The 26,027-nt window shown below is 39.0% G+C and overlaps 1 long non-coding RNA gene across 1 annotated transcript; it reads left to right on the top strand.

Moving 5' to 3' along the window:
* The first annotated feature begins 95 nt into the window (after nt 1-95).
* Nucleotides 96-24,487, top strand: LOC138915517 (uncharacterized). The gene is made up of 4 exons (XR_011421573.1): nt 96-260; nt 16,780-16,971; nt 18,135-18,305; nt 22,261-24,487. It is a non-coding gene; the product is annotated as an uncharacterized lncRNA (long non-coding RNA).
* Nucleotides 24,488-26,027: the final 1,540 nt, after the last annotated feature.

Genomic DNA, 26,027 nt, shown 5'->3' on the forward strand with positions numbered 1-26,027 from the left:
ACAATATTTTTGGATATGGAACTAAGTGCAAAGTTGAAGCTGAAGAGGGACAAATTGAACTAGGGTTGCTATTATTAGTAAGACTTGGCTGAGTTGGAGCCTTATTCTCAAATTTGGTAGGGTTAGCTGGTCATTTGGAACCAGCAGGGAAAGCAAGGTCAATGACTCCAGGTATTTGTTCTTGTCTCTGCCATCAACCTGCTTGGTGTCCTTGGGTGAGACCCTTCAGACCAGGATCTTCATTTACAAAGTGAGAATGGGTAAGAGTATGAGAGGAGCCTGGAAAAATGCAATGTTTAATCAAGCCTTTATAATGCTTTGGTGGGGTGGTATACACTGTACTGTGCCTAATAAATGCTTTTTAATCAGGAAGATGCTTCTGAAAGGGCTGAGGAAATATGGTAATTAGCACTATGAGACCAGACATAATTAAGTACAAATGGTGCCTCAAGGTCATCTGGGCCTAACATTTGCTTCATGGCAGGAGCAATTCCAACCATCTGATTGAGTCCTTTTGTTTGACTTTTCTGATCCTACTCACTTGCCAGTGGAATGAGAAATGTGTGTGTTTGTGATTTAATATTGTCATGTATTGTACTATATATAGCTATGTTTTTAAGGTCTTACCCTGTCCTAGGCATTATGCTAGATGCTTTGTAGGGACTAACTCATTTAATTGTCACAACATCTTTATGAATAGGGTTTAAAAATAGATACAGTGTTTACTGTTCTCACAATAAATAATGATTTTTTTAAAAAAATTGAAATAATTTCAAGTTTATAGAAAAGTTGCAAGAGTAGTACAAAGAATTTCTTTTGAGACATTTGAGATCAAGTTGCTGACATGATGCTCCATCACCCTGAATGCCATGTGTATTACCTGACGTCCATTACCATGGATGGTACATTATAGCCATGGGACTCACAGAGCCACTCACGTCTGCCGTCCTATATAGTGAAGGGGTTCAATCCAGGACCATGTGTTGCATCCAGTGGTCATGTCTTTATAGAGTCCTTCAGTCTGAAACAGCTCCTCATTCTTTTCTTGAGATTAGTCATCTTGACACTTATGAAGATTATAGGCCAGTTATTTTGTAGAATGGCCATTAATTTGTGTTTGTCTGATGATTACTCATGATTAGATTCAAGTTATACTTTTTTGGGGTAGGAATATCACAGAATTGATGCTGCGTTCTCATTGCATTCTATCAGATGATATATAATTTTATTTGTCTCACTGCCAGTGATGTTAACCTTGATCCTTGACTCAAATACTTTCAGGTCCATCAGAAAGTTACTCTTTGTCCCGTTTGTAATCAGTAAGCATTTTGTGGGGAGGTACTCTGAGTCTATGTAAATATTTCATTCCTCATCAAACTTTCATCCACTAGTTTTAGCATCCATTTCTTGGTTGAATTAATTATTACTATCATGGTTACCAAATGGTGATTTTCTGATTCCATAATTCCTCCCACATTCATCCGATGGTATTCCATTGTAAGGAAAAGCTTTCTCCTCTCCCTATGTATTTATTCATTGATTTCTGTATATCAGTATAGACTCATGGATGCCTTTCTTATTGAATAGATTATAATCTATTGTTATCATTATTTTGATGTTCACATGGTCCCAGATTTGGCTAGTGGTAGTCCCTTTAAACTGACTTCGTGTCCTTTTGATGTGTGCCCATCACTCTTTAAGCACTTTCTTATCATCTGACACGACAAGATGCTCCAAGCTCACCTGGTATTTTCCCTGCCCCCGCCCTGGAATCAGTCATTTCTGCAAGGAGCTCTGGCTCCTTTTAGTGGAGAATAATATTTAGCAATCAGGATCTGGGTGCTAAGTGTGTTCCTGACTATTGGGGCGGCCCTGTCTTCAGACGCTCTCAGTGAACAGAGCCAGGGAATATATGCATACATGTACACACACATGCACTAGACTTGCTTCTATAAGCATCTATATATATACTGACAATCTTGAGTTCACATCAACACTTCGAATCTGAATCCTCCAACACAGAGTTTCCCTCCTGTCTCCCATTATCTTCTATATGTTTACATATTTGACCAGTCTCCCTTGTATGTAGCAAATCTTGCCGGTCACCATCCCTACCTCACCATGTCACAAATCTCCCAGCACCACTGCCCTCTTGGGCCCTTGTGCTGGGCCACTGCAGTCCCCTTTATTTCTATAGGAAAGGCTCCAATGCTCTGTTCGGGGCTGCCCAACACTCCCCTCTCCCCACCGTGCACACCCTCCCCTCCTCGGCCCCAGATTCCTACTTCACTCTTTTCAGTCTAATGCCTTTTTTTTTTTTTTTTTTAAAGATTTTATTTTTTCCTTTTTCTCCCCAAAGCCCCCCGGTACATAGTTGTGTATTCTTCGTTGTGGGTTCTTCTAGTTGTGGCATGTGGGACGCTGCCTCAGCGTGGTCTGATGAGCAGTGCCATGTCCGCGCCCAGGATTCGAACTAACGAAACACTGGGCCGCCTGCTGCGGAGCGCGCGAACTTAACCACTTGGCCACGGGCCAGCCCCTCAGTCTAATGCCTTTTTGATTGACTTATTCATAAAGGGAGAGAAGGAGAGAAGAAGGAAGAAAAAATTGCTAATTTTTTATTTAAAGCTGGTGCTGATAGAATTCATTCTTCTTTCTTTGGTTTCCATTGAAAAGTGAAGTCCCTTCCATATATGAGAGGCGAGTTACACTCCCTCCTCACATGCACATTTTAGTGTAAACAGGCTGCTCTGATTAGGATGCTTGTCTATATGTAACAGAGACACCAAATAACAGTGGTTTAGACAAGATAATGATTTTTTTTTTTGCCAGTTCATGTACTTGTCTTTTAAACTAGCACTTACTAAGCATTTATGGATTAGGCACTGTTCTAATTGCACTATATGTGTATTAACTTATTGAGTCCTTAATATCTCTGCATTAAAGAAGAGGAAACAGAGGCACAGAGAGGGTAAGTGACTAGTTCAAGGTTACATAGCTAGTAAATGACAGGGTTGGGATTACAAGCAGTCTGGTTTCAAAATCATCTCTATAACAATTGCTATAGTCTTGATAACTCTAGATATTTAAATTCAGACACAAGTGTAATCTACCTTTTTCTTTTTCTTTTTTTTCCTGTGAGGAAGATTGGCCCTGACCTAACATCTGTTGCCAATCTTCCTCTTTTTGCTTGAGGAAGATTGTTGCTGAGCTAACATCTGTGCCAATCTTCCCCTATTTTGTATGTGGGACGCTGCCACAGCATGGTGTGATGAGCAGTGCATAGGTCTACACCTGGGATCCAAACCTGTGAACCCCATAACACTGAAGCAGAGCATGCAAACTTAACCACTATGCCACTGGGCCAGCCTCAAGCATAATCTACCTTAAAGACCACAATTATTCTTAAAGTTTTGCTCGTATTGCTTTACATAAATTATGGCTCACTTTGGCTCAGTAGTACTAATCGCTCTTAAATTAAATTGATATCTTAAAAAAAAGGCAGACATTTTCATCAATGTTAATTTTGCACAATAACTACACTTTACCTAATTTACCCTGACAAAACTGTGAGTTTTCAATGTCAGATAGCATTTTTTTGATGATTCATCAAATTGTAGTTATAAGATGCAGAATCGTATAGTATGAGGAACCCAAAATAAGAAGGGGTGGGGCAGTTCAGAGAAGGCCAAAATCAGGAAAAAATCCTACATTTAGGAAGAAAACCAGAATGATTTTGGAGTCATTTTAATTACAGATTTCCACGAACTCCAAACATATTGCTGTGAATGTTTATGCAGCTTCTCTCATAAAGTGACTTCATAAATTGAGACCACATCATGTGCTTGTGCTTATTGCGACACAAACAAATCACCCGATAGAAGTCTTTCCTAACATAAAGGGCTTTAAAAGTTGGAAACATGAAGTCTGGCTTGATACTTAGCTGACTTAGAGGCTAGTCTTGGCATTTCCCTCAATGAGAATTTGCTTCAATTTTCTGTGCTTATTTCCAACCTGTGAGATGGAGGCAATAGGACCAGCTTACACTTTTTGCTCAAGTGTGTCACTAACTTCATGGGATTCATTAGAGATGTGAGGGACATTAGAGGTCATCTAGTGTAATGGTTTTCCAGCTTTTTGAAAGCAGTAGGTCTCTTTTTTTCTGAAGAATCCATGCATGAAAGCCTTTTATAAAGGTTATAGCTAAAAGGTTAGAGTCGATCTATTCTGCTAATAACACAGAGTCCAGGGGCTGAGGCCTGGCCTGTTCGCCTCACCTTCCTTTCAGGAACCCCTGAAGCCTGCAGAGCACGGTTTGAAAACCAGTGGGCTCATCCACTCACCCCCATTTTACAGCTGAGAAAACCAAGACTCCGGTGAAGTGACCTAACAGAAGTCTGACAGAGATCTTGCATTGGAGCTGAGACCCAATCCGTAGTCTTTCGACTCCCAAGTGTTCTTTCTGTTACACTAAGTTTCATTATTATTCCCCATTATTACTGTCTCCTTTAAAAAAATCATAGTTCTCTGAAATTTAATTATCTGTGTATGGATGACATCATGGTTTTGTCTATCATTCTCGTCTATTTCTCTTTGCTGAAGTACATATCCATTTTTGTCACAAGAACACTAGCACTTGGTTGACTCACTGCCATTTGAAACAGTGGCAAAGAGCTTTGTAGTTAGAGCTGCTCAGTGCCTAACTTGTCCTTCCAGTTCAAACCACCACTCTCATTCTGTTCTCTGTTATGTACTAACATTTCAAGAGATATTTGATGCCTCCCTTTCCTTACCTTACCATCCACTCGTTTACAAACACTAACTAAGTCACCATAAATTATTGCATTTGAATGAACTGGATTTTGTCCTTTTTTCCAAAAACAAACTAAAATCTGAGTGTCGGCTCCATCACTTTCCTGCATTGTGCACTGAGAATACTGATAAATAAGATACAATATTCAGGCAGTCTTCCCTGCTCCTTTCTCTCCTCTCTACTCTCAACTCTCCTCTTGATGAACTCACAAACTAGTGGAAATGTGAGGGCCCAGTTTTAGAGCCAAACTCAGCTGGACCATGGATCTTTCTCACGTATGGGTCTCCTCCTTCCTGATTTTACTCACTGAGTTGTTTGTGGGTTTCAGTTAGAGTGGTTCCCCAGTCATGTTCTTGTGTTATATTCTTCGTCAATCTCTTTCAGTCTTTCTTACTGTCCAGAGAATCAGAAACCAGGTACTGTTGTGAGTGCTTAAAGAACCTCCGTTACATTCCCCCACCCCTCCCATCCCAACAGGAGCACATGTGCCTTCTATCTTCCTCTTTCCCTCCCTCCCTTAACCAGACTCTCCTGTCAAGTCTTACTTCCTTCCTACCAAGGACATTTTCTTGTGGTCTCCCCATCTTGGATCACTTGTTCTCATAAAGTTTCCATCATGCTTTGTCTGGAAACATTGGTTTGTGCATCTATTACCCTGGATCCTTGCTGCCCTTTAAAAAAAGCACCCAAAATCAATCCTGTAGGAAGCTTTCTTTAATCCAGTTCTAATTACCTCCACAAATAATAGCGTAGTAACCTTGACCTTGCCCAAGAGTTTCTACGGACTCATTAGAAGGTAATATGACCTTTTATTTTGACATTTGTCCCGTTGAGTCTTTAAATTTTTTTATATTGATGGAGCTTAAAATAAATAGCCCTGTGAAATTTATTGTATTTAGTGTGAAGATATTGATCTGCACACTGTTCACGATGTTATAGTCATGGACTTTGTGAATTGTGTGACTGATCATGTTTCTCTTTTTGCACTGGTTACCAGCAAGCTCAGAGAAAAATTTGTGGGTAATCTTCAGAAAGTATTTAGAACTTCATGGCATTTGCTACTTTTTTCAACCTCACTCAATGGCTTCATCTTTATTTTTCTTCCCTATTTTCCCTTTGCCTAATTTTCTCTGTATCTTTGTTTAATCTCACTATATCATAAGTAATTTTTTGTATATGTGCTTATAAACTACCTTTATTCACTTTTGGAAAAAGATGTAGCAAAACAAAACATGATTGCTTATTAAACTACAGATTTACTAAATGTAAAGCATGCCTCCAGTGTGCACTTCGATATGTTGGGCAAGGAGATAAAGAGGAGGCATTATAAATGCAAAGTAATATTATTTATTTGAGAAGATTTTAGAGAATTTTTGGAAAGTGTGTTGGAAGGCTGCTTGTTTCTATTCAGAGCTCAAGGTTTTATATTTTTTCTTTCAAAATTTTCTGTAAATGATACTTTTCCTCAGGAAGAACTAGTTGTATAACTTAAAAAGTTGTATTTGGTGATCACTACCCACAGCTGCTTTTGAAGTTGGCTTATATGTGGGCATTAGCTAAACTCCATTTTCCACTTACCAGTGTGTAGTCTATGCTGTTGTGAATTCAAACTTGTTGTCTCATGATGTTGAGGAAACTGCCCTTGGAAAAGTAGATGTGTTCTGTTGAGATTAATCAAAGTGACAAATAATGTTTCCATGAAAAATGCAGCTGGTGAGCAAAAATTTTAGGAAACTTGAGACCGAAAAAAGAAATACCACTTAGTCAATCAACAAGCACTTATAGAGCCTGCATTGTGTGTAAGGAGTTTCTGGCTACACATGTGATTTATAGCAAATAGGTGATATCCGATGGTATCTCTAAGAGGACTTTCTACATTTGCATGCCCGAGAGCAATTGGAAGTAATGACTTTAATTATTCACTAAATGATGGACATTAAAAAGTTTAACCTTATCCAGTGAAAACTGTTCTGAGCCAGAAAAGATTTATCGTATCCCACGAGCTCTGCTATCAGACTGCACGGGTCAGATATTGGGTCTGGAAGTGTGCTGCCCAGCGAGCACTGCCAAAAGATTATTTTTGGAACTGTGGTCTGTTTTAAGGGATGTAGAAAATATTTCAGCTAAAATATGAGAGAGAGATCGTGATGCTGGTGACGATGTTGACGGTAACTGTAAAGCAGCCGCCGTTTATCCAGCCTTACTCTGGGCCGAACTCTGTGCTAAGAAGTTTACATTTGTTATCTCATTTAACCCTGACACTGACCCTCTGAGGTGGGTTCTATTGTTTTCACTTTTACAGATGAGGAAATAAAAGATTAGGGAGTCTATTAGGTAGGGTAGGCTAACTGCTCTTAATACCTCAACATCTGTGTTGTCGAACACAATCAAGGTTTATTTCTCTCTCAATGAAACGAGCTCCCAGGAGAGGACCGCTCTGCTCCAGGCAGACATTTGAGCACAGCTTCTTTTCATCTGGTGGCTCTGCCATCCTTAGGGCCCCAGGGTCCACCCTGGATCCTCTGCACTTGGCTGGGAGCCAAGGCCAGCAGAGGCTGGAGGAGGGGCGCTTGTTCTTTCTTTCTTTCTTTTTTTTTTTATTGCAGTAACATTGGATTATAAAGTTATATAACTTTTAGGTGTACACCATAATAGATTTTGAATCTGTGTAGATTACATCACGTTCACCACCCAAAGACTTAGATTAATTAATTAATTAATTAATTAAAGACTAGATTAATTATAATCCATCCCCACACACAAGTGCCTAGTCACCCCTTTCACCCTCTTCCCTCCCCCCTTCCATTCTGGTAACCACCGATCCAATCTCTGGCTCTATGTGTTTGTTTGTCGTTTTTATCTTCTACTTATGAGAGAGATCACACGGTATTTGACTTTCTCTCTCTGACTTATTTCACTCAGCATAATACCCTCAAGGTCCATCCAAGTTGTCATAAATGGCCAGATTTCATCATTTCTTATGGCTGAGTAGTATTCCATTGTGTATATATACCACATCTTCTTTATCCATTCGTCCCTTGATGGGCACCTAGGTTGCTTCCAACTCTTGGCTATTGTGAATAACGCTGCAATGAACATAGGGGTGCATGTATCTTTATGTATTTGTGTTTTCAAGTTCTTTGGATAAATACCCAGCAGTGGAATAGCTGGATCATGTGGTAGATCTATCCTTAATTTTCTGAGGATACTCCATACTGCTTTCCATAGTGGCTGCACCACTGCATAGTTTGCACTCCACCAGCAGTGTATGAGGGTTCCCTTCTCTCCACATCCTCTCCATCACATATTGTTTTCCTGTCTTGTTAATTGTAGCCATTCTGATGGGAGTGAGGTGATATCTCATTGTAGTTTTGATTTGCATTTCCCTGATAGTTAATGATGTTGAACATGTTTTCATGTGCTTGTTGGCTATCTGTATATCTTCTTTGGAGAAATCTCTGTTCAGATCTTTTTCCCATTTTTTAATTGGGTTTTTGGTTTTTTTGTTGTTGAGACATATGAGCTCTTTGTATATTTTGGATATTAACCCCTTATCTGATATAAGGTTTGCAAATATCTTCTTCCAATTGTTAGGTTGTCTTTTTGTTTTGTTGATGGTTTCCTTTGCTGTGCAGAAGCTTTTTAATTTGATGTAGTCTCTCCCATTTGTTTATTTTTTCTATTGTTTCCCTTGCCTGGTCAGGCATGGTATTTGAATGCTGCTAAGACAGATGTCAAAGAGCATACTGCCTATGTTTTCTTCTAGAATTTTCATGGTTTCAGGTCTTACATTCAAGTCTTTAATCCATTTCGAGTCATTTTTTAATGCATGGTGTAAGACAATGGTCTACTTTCATTCTTTTGCATGTGGCTGCCCAGTTTTCCCAACACCATTTATTGAAGAGACTTTCCTTTCTCCATTGTATGCTCTTGGCTCCCTTGTCGAAAATTAGCTGTCCATAGATGTGTGGGTTTATTTCTGGGCTCTTCATTTTGTTCCATTGACCCATGTGTCTGTTTTTGTGCCAGTACCATGCTGTTTTGGTTACTATGGCTTTGTAGTATATTTTGTTACTTTTTTTCTGGGTGTTTTAGTAGTTTTTCTCTGTTCCTTTCTTCTTCGCTTGCTCTCTTCCCTTGTGGTTTGATGGCTTTCTTTAGTAATGTTTGACTTCTTTTCTCTTACTTATTTGTTTATTTATTATAGGTTTCTGGCTTGTGATTACCATGAGGTTCATATATAATATTCTACATATATAGCAATCTATATTGAGTTGATAGTCTCTTTAGTTTGACCTCTTTCTAGAAGCTCTACTCTTTTACTCACTTCCTCCCACATTTTGTGTTTTTGAAATCATATATCTAATTTCTTATTTTGTGTGTCTGTCCATTACCCTCTTATCACTGAGATATGGAATTTTAGTACTTTTGTATTTTAACCTTCATATTATCTGAATAGGTGGTTGATCTGCTACCTTTACTGTATTTTTGCCTTTACCAGTGATTTTATTAACTGTTTTGTTTTTTGGATAATTTTTTTGTTCCTATTTGTTTTCTTCTCTTTTTCACTTAAATAAGTTGCTTCAGTGTTTCTTGTAGAACTGGTTTCTTGGTGATAAACTCCTTTAATTTTTACTCATCTGGGAAACTATCTCTCCTTCCATTCTGAATGATAACATTATTGGGTAGCATATTCTTGACTGTAGGTTTTGTCCTTTCAGCACTTTAAATATGTCATGCCAATCTCTTCTCGCCTGTAGGGTTTTGCCTGAGAAGTCCACTGATAGCCTTTATGGGCTTTCCTTTACGTGTCACTTGTTGCCTTTCTCTTGCAGCTTTTAGGATTCTCTCTTTATCTTTAATTTTAGACATTTTATTTATAATGTGTCTTTGTGTGGGCCTCTTTGGTTTTTTCTTGTTTGGTGCTCTCTGTGATTCCTGTTCTTGGATGTCTTTTTTCTTCTTAGGTTAGGAAAGTTTTCAGCAATTATTTCTTCAAATAGATTCTCTGCCCATTTGTCCTTCTCTTTTCCTCCTGAGACACCTATAACACTAATGTTAGTATGTTTGATATTGTCCCAGAATTCCCTTAAAAGTTCTCATTCTCTTTAATTCTTTTTTCTTTTATCTGTTCAGCATGGGCAAGTCCCTCTAGTCTTTTGTCCAGCTTGCTGATCCATTCTCTTTATCATCTACTCTGCTATTGAGTCCCTCTAGTGAATTTTTTATTTCCAGTATTGTATTTTTCATCTCTGATTGGTTCTTTTTTATATTTTCCAGTTCTTTGTTGACATTCTCATTGTGTTAATCCAGTCTTCTCCCAAGATCAGTAAGCATCCTTATGAGTTTTTGTTTGAACTCTTTGTCAGGTAGATTGTTTATTTCCCTTTCATTTAGTTCTTTTTCTGGGGTTTTATCCTGTGCCCTTGCTTGGAACATATTTGTTTGCCTCCTCATTTTGCCTCTTTCTCTGTGCTTATATCTTTTATAACTTGAGTCAGCAATAACTCCTGATCTTGGAGAACTGGCCTTATGTAAGAGAAGCCTTTTGAGGCCCAGCAGTGTGCTTCCCTCTCATCACCAGTCCAAATGATCCAGGAGTGACCCCTGTGTGGGATACTTGTGTCCTCCTGCTGCGACAGGGTTTCTCTTACTGCAGGTACCCAGGGAATCTAGGCTTTCCCTCCTTGGCTGGCTGTTTGTAAACTGGGGTTGGGGAGCCCCAGCATTGTTGGCTGTAAGGTCTAATAGCACACTCCTATTTCAGTTTTCCTGTTCAATGAGTAGGCACCCAGTGTAGCTGGTTGCTAGGCTCAGGGTCTTACAATTGCTGTAGGCCTCAGGTATCCAAGGCTGTTGTTAGCTCTCTTAGGATTACAGCTGAGTGGTGCTGGCCACAGGTACGGGAACACCCAATTGTTTCAGACTTCGGAAAGTGGAGCTGATCCCCTTTGTGGCTGTTTGTGAAGCACAGATCTGCCACTGATAAGCTCCTCCCCCCTCCAAGGGCCACACACACTGTAAACACAGTCCTGGCCTGTGCACAGTTCCCAACCCCCTGGAGAGTACCCAGTCACCCCACTGCAGAGGCCTCCACCTCTCTACCAACGAGCCCCACAGTTCATCTGGTCCTCAGACAGGCCCTGCCCCACAGAGGTGGACACACTCGTCTGCCTGTAGAGGACTGAGGCACCCAGTCTATGTAGGCCAACAAGTAGCCTGAGAGCTTGCTGTTGAGTGGGGCAAGTCCCTAGAGGGGATGTTTGCCCTGGTTGAACTGGATTAAATCTGTGCTCTAGTGGGTGTGGCAGACCCCTGTGCTAACAGGCCAGGGGAAGAACTCCAATGGTGTCTGCCAGTGTCTGTGTCAGCATGCCTGCACCAGGTCACAACAATGGCCACCACCAATGTCTCAGTCCCTGGAGAGGTCTCACCTCTTACCAAGATGCACCCAGAGCCTACCAGTTGAGTCTCTTTTCACAAAAGGACTGTGAACCTTTCTTTCTGATGATTTTAGATTGCTCTCTGAGACAGAAGAATTTGTGTGTGGGCCCTGTAAGAGCTGGCTTTATTCTGCTTATGTCCATAGCTTTTCTGGGGGTATTCCCCACTGCAGTTAACAGCAGGTGAAGCCAGATAGTAGGACACTCGTCTCAGTTGTGCTGAGTCTGAAGTGTGCTCATAGCAGTAATGTGCCCCTGCTCCAGTCCCCACTCCTCCAGGGAGGGCTGTGTACCTTAGGGTGGCTCCCGCCCAGCCAGCTGTGAAGCTCTTTGATTTGTGAAGGGGCTTTTTTTCTCTCCAGAAGGAATTTCTGACTCTTCTGCCTCAGTCAGGACTGTTCCTTGCTGTGGGGGTTCTCTTTGTCCAGTTTTCAGTTCTCTCTCCCGGGTAATTTTTCCAAGAATAGTTGTAACCTGGTTGAGTTCGTGGGAGGAGGTGAGTTCAGAGTCTGCCTATGTTGTCATCTTGATGAGATCTTGGAGTGCTCGTTCTTAATGGCTGTGTCCAGGGGTGACACATACTCACTTTTGTTCACATTTCGTGGGCAAGTACCATGGCTGCCCCTAATCTCAAGGGAGGCTGGTACTTATGTGGTTCCAGGAAGAAGCGGAAACAAGTGTGATGAGCATCCACCAGGGTTTGTCACAAGAGATTTGACCAAGGTCACATAACTGCTAAGGGGCAGAAGTGAGATGCAAACTCAGGCAGAGCCCTCCCCTCAGGAAAACATGCTCTGAGGAGCCATAAAGCAAATGTCCTTCTAGTCAAGGAGCAAGATTACGTTGTTGAGTGTAAGGTTTATGATACAATTTGAACCAAGAAAAGAACATAAAGCAATGGGTTAAATCCTCTACCTCTAAGATGTGAACATTAATTGCTTCTATGAAATGGGCTTGAAAGGGTCAACCAGGCTTGCAAGAATGGCTTCTTAGTGGGGCCAAGAGTCTTACAGGCCTGTCAGCCTAGAATAGACTTTCTGCCTTAAATAGTGAACCCTAAGACCCCTTGCTACATTAGTGGCAGAAGGCATTTTATAAAAAGCATTTTGCTGAGGTCATTCACATTCAAGGAGACACATGTCTCCAATGATAATTCCAGTGACATGTGGATTTATGCAATCACAAATGGTAAGAGAAATGGGTAGTTTTAGTTAAGAAAACCATAAAATAATTACGTCTGTGTGTTAAAATAAATATGTACATGTGTGTATTAGATGAAACCAAATGAAGAGGACAATATTTGGTCAATTTTGACATAGAAAACCCTGATTCACATGGTTCAACCTAATACTCACAGGAAATGAGTGTCTAAACTAATTGGTAATCTGTAGATACATCATTTTGTAATGTGAGCTCAGTGCTTGTCAAATAGTCTTAGTTTGCCTGTAGGAGACCCCAAGTTAAACTGACCCTTAGATATACATACGAAGAAGGCAGACTGCCCAGCCTCTGCTGGCCAGGGTGATTAGTAGGATTCTTCGTAAACGGTTTGAATAGGATCTCTTGCAATGGGAGTGCATTTGCTCCTCCTTTCGTTTCTATGGTGAAGCTTGCCACTGTATCAAAGAATTCTTACTTCCCTCTCTTTAGTCAGTTTGGAAGTTTTGAAAGCAGCTATTAAGTGCAAATTTTTCAGAGAGGAGTTGCACAATGAATCCCTATCAGAGGATAGCGCTTTTGTTTCCTAGCAGAGTGTAAGGCTGTGAAGTCCTGAGACACAGAACAGGTAAGTTTTGACAAGAGGAGGGATGTGTTGAAGTTTGGGGTGTCAGGGGTATTAGACAGTGGTCAGTTTGAGGTCACTGTGGGCCTGGTGGGACCGAAGATTCAGAGTCACTGGATGGAAGAAGGGACAGAGACAGGAAGCTGGACCGACACTGGAGATGAAGTTCACCTTTGCCACAATTTTGCACAGGGCTGTTTTGACACTGACTGGGATCGGTAGGAGGAGAACTTATTTTCTGTTTCTTCTGTGTCTGCTGATTCTGAAAATCTCCTTGGGCGTTGTAGGAAATTTCTGAAGTGCGATGTGCTGATAGTCCCGGCCTGCATAGCTGGAATGACAGCTACTTCTGACTCCGAGGAAATAAAAGAGCCATGTGGAGAGACATAAAGTATCTGGCAAGGAGTAGCTAGAAAGGGAAATAATTATTGGCCACATTCCCTGTATTTTCCTGATTTCATATATCCTCTCCTATTGTCCTCCTATTGCCCTTCATTCAGCTTTTCTTTTTATCTCCCTCAAATTAATATATATGAATGATATTGGGACCTCTTAATGTTTGAGTGCTCAGTCCTTAACATCTTTTTTCCTCTATTTTTATTCCCTAGGAAATCTTATTAAGTCTCATGGCTTTAAATATAAACTATTAGCTTAAGAGTCTCAAGCTTATATTTCCAGTTCAGATTTCTCACCTTATCTCCTCACTTGGATATCCAACCTGGATGAATATCTCCATTGTCTAACAGACATGTCAAACTCAACCGAAACTGGACTCCTAATCTTCCCCAAAGCTGCTCCACCCTCTGTCTTCCTCTTCCCAGTAGACGGCAATTCCACCTATCACGCCAAAAATCTTGGAGACATATACTTGCATCCTCTTTTTTTCCCCCTCACTTTCCACATCTAATCTGTCAAAATTTCATTGATTTTACCTTGAAAATACATCCAAAGTATATTAAGACAGTACCATCTGTTGTCTGTGTTACTGCAGTGGGCTCCTATCTGGTCTTCTTTTTCCTATTCTCAACACTCCAGCCAGAGTGGTCAAGTCCCTTCTCTGCTCAGTGCAATGCTCCCCATTGCACTCAGAGTGAAAGCAGAAGTCTTACAATGGCCCCAAGGCCCTATAGGACCTGCTGTACCCCATCTCCCCACTATTATCTCTCCTCACTCATCCTTTCCTCCTCATGCCCTCTTTTACTCCACTCTAGACATATGGCTTCCCTGATCTTACATGATCTGGATGGACGCAGTCTTAGCTTAGGGTCTTCCCACAGGCTATTCCCTCTGCCCCAAGATATACACATGAGTAACTCCCTCACCACCTTCAAGTCTTTGCTGAAATTTCATCTTTTCAAGAAGCCTACTCTGGCCACTTTGTGGAAAATTATGACTCTTCTCCTCTTTCTGATTCTCTAAATCTCCTACCCAGTTCTACTGTTTTCCATAACACCTACCACGTTTCAATATTATATATCAATATATAATATACCATATAATTTATCTTTTTATGTATTTAATTTTTTGTTATCTGGCTCTTATCACTAGAATATAAGCACCATAAGGGTAAGGAAGTTTTTTGTTTCCTCACTGATGTATCCTAAGCTCCTAAAATGCGGCTGGCACATAGTAGATGCTCAATAAATATTTATTGACTGATATGTTGTATGGAGCTGATTTATGTTTAATACACATTTGAATGAAATCCATTCTAAAATTTGGGTGAACCTCATTGAATACTTTCTTTTGGAATTAGATATAAGAAAACATTGGCATATATTAGTTGCTCAATAGGAAACTTTGAAAGAACAATGATATATGCTGATTTCTTTTATCTCATTCCATTTTCAGCAGATGTTTAAACTTGAACTGTGGTTGGACTTCTGCCCCCTTTAATGACGAGCTGGGTAATTTGGACCAACACTCCTATTGATGTTGACTAAAAAGCTTGACAAAATATTTTAAAAATCTTTCAAAAAGCATCTAAGAACTAACAAGATAGTAAAGAACTATTTTACTAAGACCTGGGAGAAGATAGAAACCAGGAAACATGAGCCTGGCATTCGAGACCACTTTCGCTTTGGGGTGGGGGCATTTGCCAACCCAGAACAGGTGGCTGAGAGGCTGGGCAGTGCTTGTAATAGCCTCACAGTGCAGGGGGATCAACCCTGGAGTCCAGTGAAAACAATGGTGAGGGGTCTGTGGGAACACCCAGATTGTGAATGGGGCACCAAAAGGCTGCACCTTAGGAGTGAGAGTGAACCAGATGTACATCAACTCTTGCATGGATTCCAGCCAGGCTTCAAGTTATCCGGGGTCCCCAAAACTTCAAACTCTGAAGTTTGATCAAATGGATCCTAGATTGTCAGTGCCCCTGAGCTCCTGGCAGAAGCAAATCAAAATCTTCTCTTGGAGAAGGATAAATATCATCCTCAGCCTCATATTATTACTATAAGGTTTTTTTTCAACTATGATGTCCATTACATCGTTAAAGATAACCAGACACACAGGGGACCGAAGAAAACATGAGTGAGAAGCAACAGCACTCAGAAACAGACCATGGGACATCTGGATAGTGGAATTTCCAGAGGCCGACTGACATAAACCATGTTTATTATGCCTGTAGAGATAAAACTCAGCCTTAAACATTTCATCAAGAAACTGGAAACTATAAAAAATGGTATTGCACATTTGAAGGAGAGTGAACTCCAAGTTCTAGACTTGAAAAATGCAACGATCAAATTGGAAGGGTTTTTTCCCACTAATTTTCTCTAACAATGAAATACTCGTTGAAATAATGCAGTGTTGGTGAATGTTCTTATCTTGTTTTCACTTTTTCCATTCATACTTTTATCTAACCGTGGATTTTTCCTGAAGGTTTTCTAGTTTACCAAGTTTAAGGTAGTGAGAGAAAGTAATTGTTAAATATGATTATATTTTCATTCTCAATGTTATATTTTAATTGTTCACATTGTTCAAGCGTCATTATATTTTCAGTGTTCCTTTGTGACAATTTAGCGTCCTTGTTTAGGATACCTTGTGTTTTGTTTTCAGTTTTAGAACTATTTTGTAGTTACTCCTTTTGTATATAGGCATAAGATGATTTTTATTGTTGCCTTTTCTTTATTTCTTTATTGCAATATTTCCTGTGAGATAACCAAATTTAAACATACTTGATGACCCCTAGACATAGAACTTTTGGAACAAGGTTTTCTTAAGTCTTCTTACATTTTCTCCCTTGATAATTCGTTAACTTAGTCAGCTATGAGAACTTCAAGAATAACAGGATTTTAGAGTGAGAAGGGAGCCGAGGCCAGAACTCTAAGCTCCCTACTCCTGATTTTAGAGACTCCTGTGACTTTGGAGATGCTGAGCATTCCAGACTGGTCTAATTGTTGCTATCGGCCTCACAGCTGACTCAAAGCACTGATATCAGAAAGCTCAACAAAGCATTTCTCTCGTCCTTTGAAGGCATTTGTTTAACTGTGGTGTTGGTTATTATGTTTGCAGAGCGTTTTATAACCCTTAGACTGCGTATGTGAAAGAGATGGTACTGGAAGAGGACACACCAGATGGTATAAAGGGGGAAAAGCCAATCTAATCTAAAATGTGGTAATAAATGAATTTCTATTTAATTAGTATGCTAATGATTAATAGGAAAGTCAATACAAGTGACATCAAAGATATATTAGACATACATTATAATAAACACTGTGATTTGTGCTGCTGTATTCTGTCAGATCGACATAGCCCTGCTTGTATATTATGTGACTCAGGAGCAGAGAAAGAAAAGTAACTATTGTCAATAGGAGTAACGCTGGATTGGACAACTCCCGTCTTACTTCCTGAGGAGCAGCACTGTAGTAGCCAAGCAACCTGAAGGATTTGATATAACAGCAGGAGTTTCCGGGCAAAGCCAATGTCTGGGCCAGGTGAGTGGCGCCTTCGTGGTGGCAGTTTTGTACGTTTGCAGATCGACGTCCCAATCAGTGGCTGAGGTTTAAGAGCAGGATTCATGCTTCCAGGAGGAAAGGATTGTAAACAAAAAAATCAGAGTTTTAGGAGTCCAGATGAGCGGGTTGGGGTTCAGAAGAGGGCGGGCTCTTGGCGGGCAGGTAGGACTAGGGAACCTGAGGGCGAATCAAGAAGCAGACACACAGTCACACAGATGGGAAAAACACACTGGGACTTCCAAGAGGAGCTTCCAGCAGAGGTCTCCAAGTTGGGAGCATTCATCCCAGGGAGTGTGTGGTGATTCAATGGCGTGAAGAAGAGAAATACTGGCACTGCCATTTATATTTCTTTTTATCTCGTTCTTTAAAAAATTATCCTCTTATGTATGTCTTAAGATGGATATAATAATATGATGCATATAACTTGTATGTAATTTACATATAAATAAAGGTACATGTATAGGGTGCATGTTCAATAATCTTTCCTGATGGGGTGCTATCATCTCATGCCTAGGTAAGGGGAAATTAGTCCACGGGCTAATCCAGCTTTGTACAGGTGTACAGGGTTGGCTCAAAAACCCAATGGAACTGAGCCTATAGGTGACAGGCTGCTCAGTGCTGAGAGGTGAGCAGAGTGAGGAGGACAAAGATTGGCAGACTCTGGGAATCTTGCCAGCTTTCTTGACTTAGGCTGTCTCTTCCTTCCTTCTTTCCTTCCTTCCTCCCTCCCTCCTTTTCTTCCTTCTTTCCTTCTCTCTTTTCCCAAGTATATGAGACCTTGACAGGACCTAGTGCTTTAATTCTGTCTTTTCTTTTAATGAGAATTTTTAACAACTAGCAAAATACCATTTATAAACTTGATAGTATGATCTTTTTTTCTTTTGGATTTTAGCAAGTTATAACAAATACACAAATCTTTCAAATGTATTTTCTTTTAGAAACTATATTTTAATCTTTTTCTGGATTAATTATTAGCACAAACTAAATTGTTAAATTACGGTTGTTCTAATCACAACTCACAATGACCACTTTTAACTTACTGTTATTCTAACCATTGTCACAATTGCCACTGTAACTTAGACTTTCAGTAACTTGAGCTCTGAGTCAATTTGCATCTTTTCTGTATCCATCTTTATGTCCAGTGTTTGCAACCTGGATAACAGCATTGTTTTAGCAATCAGAGAATGGAAGCTGGGGATAAAGTTTGAGTGAGGCTCGGGGAGACAAAACCAGCATTCATCTACAGCACATGAAAATGAATTGGCCCATCAGCTTTCAACTGAATATAGTAGCACTGTGTCTTGCTACATACAGTAAGTATTGACTGAGTGCCTCTTACATACTAGGTGCTGTGTCAGCTGCTGTAGAAGTTGAGGGGAAGATAAAGGGAAATATAAAATATGTTCTCAGGTCTTATGAAGCTTATAATGTGGTTGGGGTGATAAACCATACACTTATATAAAGTTAACCAACACGTTAGTATATAAGTGCAAAACGTGTACTATAGACAACAAAACCTTAAGAGTTTGGGGGGAAGTAAGTTTTTTCCTTTCAGTTTCTTTATCCTTTAATCTTGAACTTTTTCAAATCTGTGCAGATTTGTTCAGCTTATTTGGTGAGGATGATAATTATGCTTTTTTAAACAAACAAATCAATTTAACTGTAGACAAACTTAATTACTGGATTTGGTTTCTTTTGTCCATCCATCCATTCATCATCTATTCATCCAACATGTACAAAATCTTATGTACCAGGCAACATGATAAGTAATAGGATTACAAAGATGTTCTCAATCCACACTTGCTGAGGAAGAGTCTACTTTGACTAAAAGCCATTCAAATGAGTGACTCTGGGATACTAATACATGGTAGATCCAGCTTGAGGATGACATTCATTCATTCACTGATTTATCTGTATATTAAATATTTATTTTTATATATAAGCACCATGCTCAATGATGGGGATACAGTTGTAAAAAGGCAAAACATTGGACCTAGCCTGGACAGCAAAACTGGTCCCAGTTTTCATGGGCCTCACACTTTAAAGAAGAAACAGATACTAAACAAATAGTTACTTAATCACAATTGTGAAAAATGCTGTGAAGGACAAAGACCAGGGCTATGGGAGCTTATAAAAGGGGGACATAATCTAGTTTGGGGATAGAAGGCGTCCCTCAGAAATCAACATTTAAGCTGAGATCTGTAAGATGGTTTGCAATTCGCCAAGCATAAGAGGAGGGGAAGAATAGTCCAGAGAAAGGGTGTGTCCTGAGGAGGGGACACACATGTATGTGCTCCGAGGAGGGGACAGAATACGAGTAGGTCCTGAGTGGAGAAGGTGCTGGGCCTCCTGAGGTGTCTGAGGGTCAGGAAGAAGCTCAGTGTTTCTGAGCCCTGGGACCAGGAAGTGATCTGTGTGAAGTGAGCCTCACGAGGCCAACAGCAACCTGGTTATGCAGAAAGTTTTAGGCTGTTGCATTAGTCAGGGTTTTCCAGAAAAACAGAACCAATAAGAGATATATCTATAGCTATATCTTTATCTATCTATCTATCTATCATATCTTAGCTTTATAATAACATAGTATCTTTATATGTATACAAAGAGATTTGTTATAAGGAATTGACTCATGCAGTTACGGAGGCTAAGTCCCACAGTCTGCCGTCTGAAAGCTGGAGACCCAGGAAAGCCAAGGGTATAGTTTAGTCTGCAGCCAAAGGCTGAGAACCAGGAGTACTGATGATTTAAGTCTCAGTCCGAGGGCAAAAGACCAATGTCTCAGATCAAGCAGTCAGGCAGAGAGAGAGTGAGAGAGTGAATTCTCTCTTCCTCTGCTTTTTTGTTGTATTCAGGCCCTGAACAGGTTGGAGGATGCCCACCCTCATGGGGGAGGGAAATCTCCTTAACTGGCTCTAGCAATTCAAACTCTAATCTCATCTGGAAACACCCTCACAGACAGACCTAGAATAATGTTTAGCCAAATATCTGAGCACTCCATGGTCCATCAAGTGGACACATAAGATTAACCATCTTAACTATATCACAGATTATATGCAATGAGAAATCTTGAAGGTGTTATGCAGGCAAGAGAGACATAAATAGATTTGCATTTTCAAAAGCTTCCTCTGACTGCTGTGGGTAAACTTGATCAGAAGTGGGCAAAAGAAGAGACGGAAGACTTGTTAGGAAGTTCTCTTTCAGGACGTCTCTTCTTTCTGCTGCTTTAGAATCAATCTTTCCAAGGGCATTCTTTGTTATTATTTTATTGCACAGCTAAAAGTTTTCCTAAGTGTAGTATATATGTAGTAAATATCAATTAATCCCCAATTCTAGGTTCCTGTGGAATTTCTGTGTGTTTTGGAACTGGAGTTACAGGTGAAATATTTGTGATAGTATTGATCTCCATCTCCAGTTCATAGCTGCCTTCAAATAATTCTGGACACTTGTGACATGCCTATTACATAATACACATTCTGACATTGCCTCAGCATCCTTCATCGTAAAGTGAAAATGTCAGACAAAACACGTTTCAAAGTTCCTTGCATCTTTATTGGTTTTATGAAATTTAGAAAATAGTTCAAGACCACTGGTGTTGAATGAACAGGCAGGACGTTTGTATTGTTCTAGCATCTTGTCTCCAACACTCAGAATCGTATCTGGCACATGGTAGGTGCTCAAGAAATATTAAACGAACCAATGATGATAGAATTTCTGCGTAACAACCAGACACATTGTAGATACTGAAAAAATATGTATCGAATTCCATGGGATCTCTTGAAAACTGGAGAAGAATGCTAAATTGATGACAGAATAAATGTGTAAATATTATGCATATTTAACACTTAATATTGATTGTTTCCATAGAGTCAAATTATATGTAAAACTCTTGACATGTTTTTATCTGTTTCTTTTAGTTTTTCTACACCTCAAAAAAAAGTTTTTGTTTGTTTGTTTGAAACTAAACCCAATGGATTAAACCATCTGCCTACTGTTTTCAAAATGAAAGAATTATTTTCTCCCAAATGAGTGAGATATCCTAGAATGTAAACCCTTAGAGGGCAAGAATTAATATTTTCATGTTATTTAATATTCTGCCAAGGAAAATGCAAAGCCATGTACTCAGGAGACACTAATAGACACCAGCTGAGAATGATAAAGCCTCTTGAAGCCAGACTTAAAATAATTCTCTGTTTCCCATTTTGTCAAAATATCTATATTTAGCAACACAAAATTAAAAAAAAAACTGGATAGTTCGTTGTTTTCCAGATTGTCAAAATATAGTCTATATTTAACAACACAAAATTTAGAAAATACAAATATCTTTTAAATGGTTTTCAAAATGTGTAGGTAAAAATCAAATGAAGTTCCTTAATCCCTGTGATTTCACATTTGTTTCTAGTGGTTTTGCTTTGTCATTAGTTTATTATGATCTCAGTCATGCTCAGACTTATTTTCTGGCTTCCCACAAGAATTTTGAGATAAGTGTAAAGTTGCTTGTAGTATAAAGCTCATGCAACAGAAAACTGCTCTACATGCTCATAAAGCATTTTTGAAGAAATACAATAATCATAAGCAGTGAGAATAGGAACCTAGGCATCCCCACTCTATTAATGATCCTTCTTCAATAAGCTCAAATTCTAGCTTTCGGCCAGTTGTAAACAGATGTTCACAACATTGGGATAGAGGACTTTATTTGTCAGTGAAAAGGGAATAGCTGGGAAAGGCAAGAAGCTTTCCTGGAGCACCTACTATGTGCTGGGTGCTTTGTATATTGACTATTTAACTCTCAGAACAAGTCTATGATCATCTCTATCATTTTGAAATTAGAAAACTCAATCAAGGAGAGATTGCATCAGTTTCCCAAGGCCACACAGATGGTAAGTGAAGGAGTGGGATGTCACTACTGGGCTGCCACAAAGCCCGTGCACTCCCACCACATTGGGCTGCCCCTCTTGATGTTCTCCGCTGGAAAGCTCAGAGCAATTTTGACCATTATGCCATGAATACTTGAGACACCAATGGCGAAAAGATTATTTCATCATGGAAAATTCTGGAAAAGAAAAGAATAGTTCGTAGAAGAATTTTGTCTGACCTCTAACACCAGAACCATCCTTAGACTGTGGCATATGCGTGGGGCTCTGACTTAGAGCAGGAGATGGTTTGATGCAATTCGTCTTTATTAGCCTCTCTCCAATATTCTTGACAGATTACCAAAGAAAAATGCCAACAGTTCCTTTCTCACATCCAAACTCATTGTTATGTTCTATCTAGGTCTAATCTCTCCATAACTGCCACTGACCTTCATTTGGAAGCATTTTTAACTGTAAAATGTTTGAAGCAAAGGATATAAAGAAGGAATATCATCGAGAGCACAATTTGCAGTAGCTCATTACGGATAAGTCTGCTACGATTCCCTGCCTCCTTCCAATTTTTTAAATGATCTAAAACTGAGAAGCCAGAAGATTCACAGTGTTTTGGCAAAATCAATTTTGAGAAAGTCACGTAGAGATATATTCTGATAAAAATCATAGAACAGTTTAAACATAAAGAATGAAACTGATGGATTAGTAATGCTTTATCTCACAACTAGTGGTGGGTAAATTGGTGGTTGGTGGTTGTCATATCTATTTTGGTGGAGTAGTTTTTATCTAATATTCAATAGTTAAAAAGATGTGTATATATACATATATGAATTTCCTTTGGGGAATTTGGGGTTGGGGTATATATATCCACAAAAGATATACAAGGTGTACACACCCCAGCCTCACACTCCCCAAAGGAACTTCACCATCAACTTTGAAATCTCTGCATGCTCCTTCCCATTCGGAGCTTCCCATTGCCCTGAGTTTTCTGGTTAGCATTTCATTGCTTTTATTTGTATCTTCTCGCATATGTTTACATCCCTTAATAAGATATTGCTTAGTTTTATATATTTTTGAGCTTTGTGAGACTGGAATCATAGTTTCCTGTTCTTGTTCAGTTTGTTCTCTTCATTTAACACCATGCCCTTGAGATTCATTCTTGTTATTGCGTGTACTGGCAATTCATTAATTTTCACTAATGAGATATATACATATATATGTATATATTTATACCACAATTGGTTTATTTATTCTGCTGGTGGTGGACATGTGGGTTACATCTACTTCTGTTTGTTTTTTCTTTTCTATTATCAGAGTGCTTCTGTGAACATTCTTGTATCTGTGTACAAAAATTTCTTTAGGGTACTCCAATAGGAGGGGAATTTATAGGTAATGGAATATGCTCATCTTCAATTTTATTAGATAAATGTCTGTATTTTCTATAGCAGTTGTAGTAATCCAAGCCCTATCTCCTTGTTAAATATATACTGTTGACATTTAAACTTGCCAGTCTGGTGAGTGTAAAACGGTATTTCATTGTGGTTTCAATTTGTATTTGAACCATATCTAAAGAGTTTCAGCGTCTTCTCATATGTTTATTGGCCATTCAGGTTACTATGGTGATGTGCCTCTCCAAGTCTTTTGCCCATTTTCCTGTTGGACTGTCTGGCTTTTATTTATTGATTCTGCATACAAATCCTCACTTTGTTTTGTGCTTAAAGAATGCAGAAGTCCTAAATTTAGTGAAGTTGAATTTATAAATCTTCTTTTATTTATGTATTGTGCTTTGTAGATTTTAAGAAATCATTCCCTATCTCAAAATAATATAGTCTCCTATGTCGTTTCCAAAAAGTTTTATCATTTTGCCTTTCATATTTGGATCTTTAATTCACCTAAAATCTATCCCCACTCTTCTTTTCTTCATTTTGGTAAGGTATAAGGTAGAGATTTACTTTTTTTTTTTTTCCCAGAATGGATAACTGGTTATCTCAGCACCATTTATTGAAAATCCATTCCCCACTGATCTGCACAGCCAGCTCTAAACCTTAAATGTGTAGATTTCCTTCTAGGCTTTCTATTCTATTATCAGTTTTGTTTATCCCTTGTCTATCTATTCATTAATACCACCTGGGCTTTTTCTTTCCTCTCCAAAGCCCCAGTACATAGTTGTCTGTTCTAGTTGTAAGTCCTTGTAGTTCTTCTACGTGAGCTGCCACAGCATAGCTACTGACAGACGAATGGTGTGGTTCCATGCCTGGGAACTGAATCCAGGCCACTGAAGCGGAGCACACTGACCTTTAACTGCTAGGCCATCAGGGCTGGCTCAATACCACCTGGTCTTAATATTTAAGTATTAATAACTGGTAAGGCAAATCCTCCTCCCTTGTTTTTTTTAAGGAGTTTTTTGGCCCTTTAATCTTTCATATAAATTTTACTATTGCCTAATCAAATTTCAGTTACACACATACCCACCAAAACATGTCGAGATTTTGACTAGAATTGTATTGAATCTATATATCAATTTAGGCAATTAAGGAAGATTTGACATTAAGGTTTTCAGTCTTTGAATATGGCATATCTCTCCATTATTTAGCTCTTTTAAAATATCTTTTAATAAAGGTTTATGATTTTCTCCACTAAAGTCTTATTCACTGTTGTGAAAGCTATGTAACTTCCAGGTAGGAGACTATTTCCCAATGCCCACTTCAGATGTGGCTGTGAAGAACAATGGTCATGGAAGCACTTTTCAGAAGGAGGAATTCAAAGACCAAAGGAAAATTCCCAAGGTAATTCCTTGGAGAGCACAGAAAAGAGTCTAATCAAGGAGTGTCTGTTAACCCCTCTTCCCCCCCATACACAAAAATAATTCAGAATATGGAATTTTCAGATGGATTCTCCATTGGGATTTCATGATCAGTACTTTCTGGATGTCTTTTGTTCTTCCCTTTTCTAAATGGTGTTTTACTGTAATTATCCTAATCCAACTCTACTGTTGTATTTTGCATGTTGGGAGTGTAGATGACTTATGTTCTTATTTCATAGGTCACTGAGCCTTGAGGAGCCACATAAACTCCGATTGAGAGGACTACATGTCACCTTAAAATCAGAAATGAATACAGTGATCAAATAGGGCTAGGTTTTCTCCCTCTTGGGGAGGCAGTACGTATATTCTATATGTGAAGAGAAGAGTAAAAATGTTATCAGACCCCTGTCTCACACCATATAAAAATTTTATCTCTAACTAGATCATAGACTTAAATGCAAGACCTAAAGATATAACACTCTTAGAAGACAATATAGAAGTAAATCTTTGTGACCTTGGATTAGGGAATGGTTTCTTAGACATGACTTGAAAAGCACGTGTAGCAAAGGAAAAAACATAAGCTGGACTTCATAAAACGTCAAAAACTACCAAGTGGGATTTATCCCAAGTAGGCAAGGCTGGTTTAACATTTGAAAATCAATTAGCCTAATCATCACATCAATAGGCTAGCGGAAAAAAATCACAGGATCATACAAATAGATGTGGAAAAAGCATTTGACAAATTTCAATACCCATTCATTATAAAAACTCTCAGTAAAGTAGGAAGACAGGGGAACTTTCTCAACTTGACAAAGAACGTCTTAAAAAACCCTACAGCTAACATCATATGTAATAGTGAGAAGCTCAAAGCTATCTCACTAAGATCAGGAACAAGGCAAGAATGAACACTCTCACCACTGCTTTTCAACATCATACTGGAAGTCCTAGCTAATGCAATAAGAAAAGAAAAGGAAATAAAAGATAAATGGACTGGGAAGGAAGAAATAAAACTGTCTTTGTTTGCAGATGACATGATTGTCTATGTAGAAAATCTGCAATTATCAACAAAAAACTCCTGGAACTAATAAGTGATTATACCAAGATTGCAAGATATAAGGTTAATATATAAAAGTCAATTACTTTCTTATATAACAAAATGGAAAAGTAAAATTTGAAATTAAAGCAAATGCTGTTTACATTAGCACCCCCCAAAATGAAATACTTGGTTACAAAGCTAACAAAATATGTACAAGATCTATATGAGAAAAATTACAAAACTCTTATGAAAGATGTCAACGAAGAATTAAACAAATGGAGAGATAACCCATGATTATGGATAGGAAGACTCAACACTGTCAAGATGTCAGTCCTTC

This window comes from Equus caballus, chromosome 9 (assembly GCF_041296265.1).
Source record: "Equus caballus isolate H_3958 breed thoroughbred chromosome 9, TB-T2T, whole genome shotgun sequence".
In the NCBI taxonomy this organism is placed as follows: Eukaryota; Metazoa; Chordata; class Mammalia; order Perissodactyla; family Equidae; genus Equus; species Equus caballus.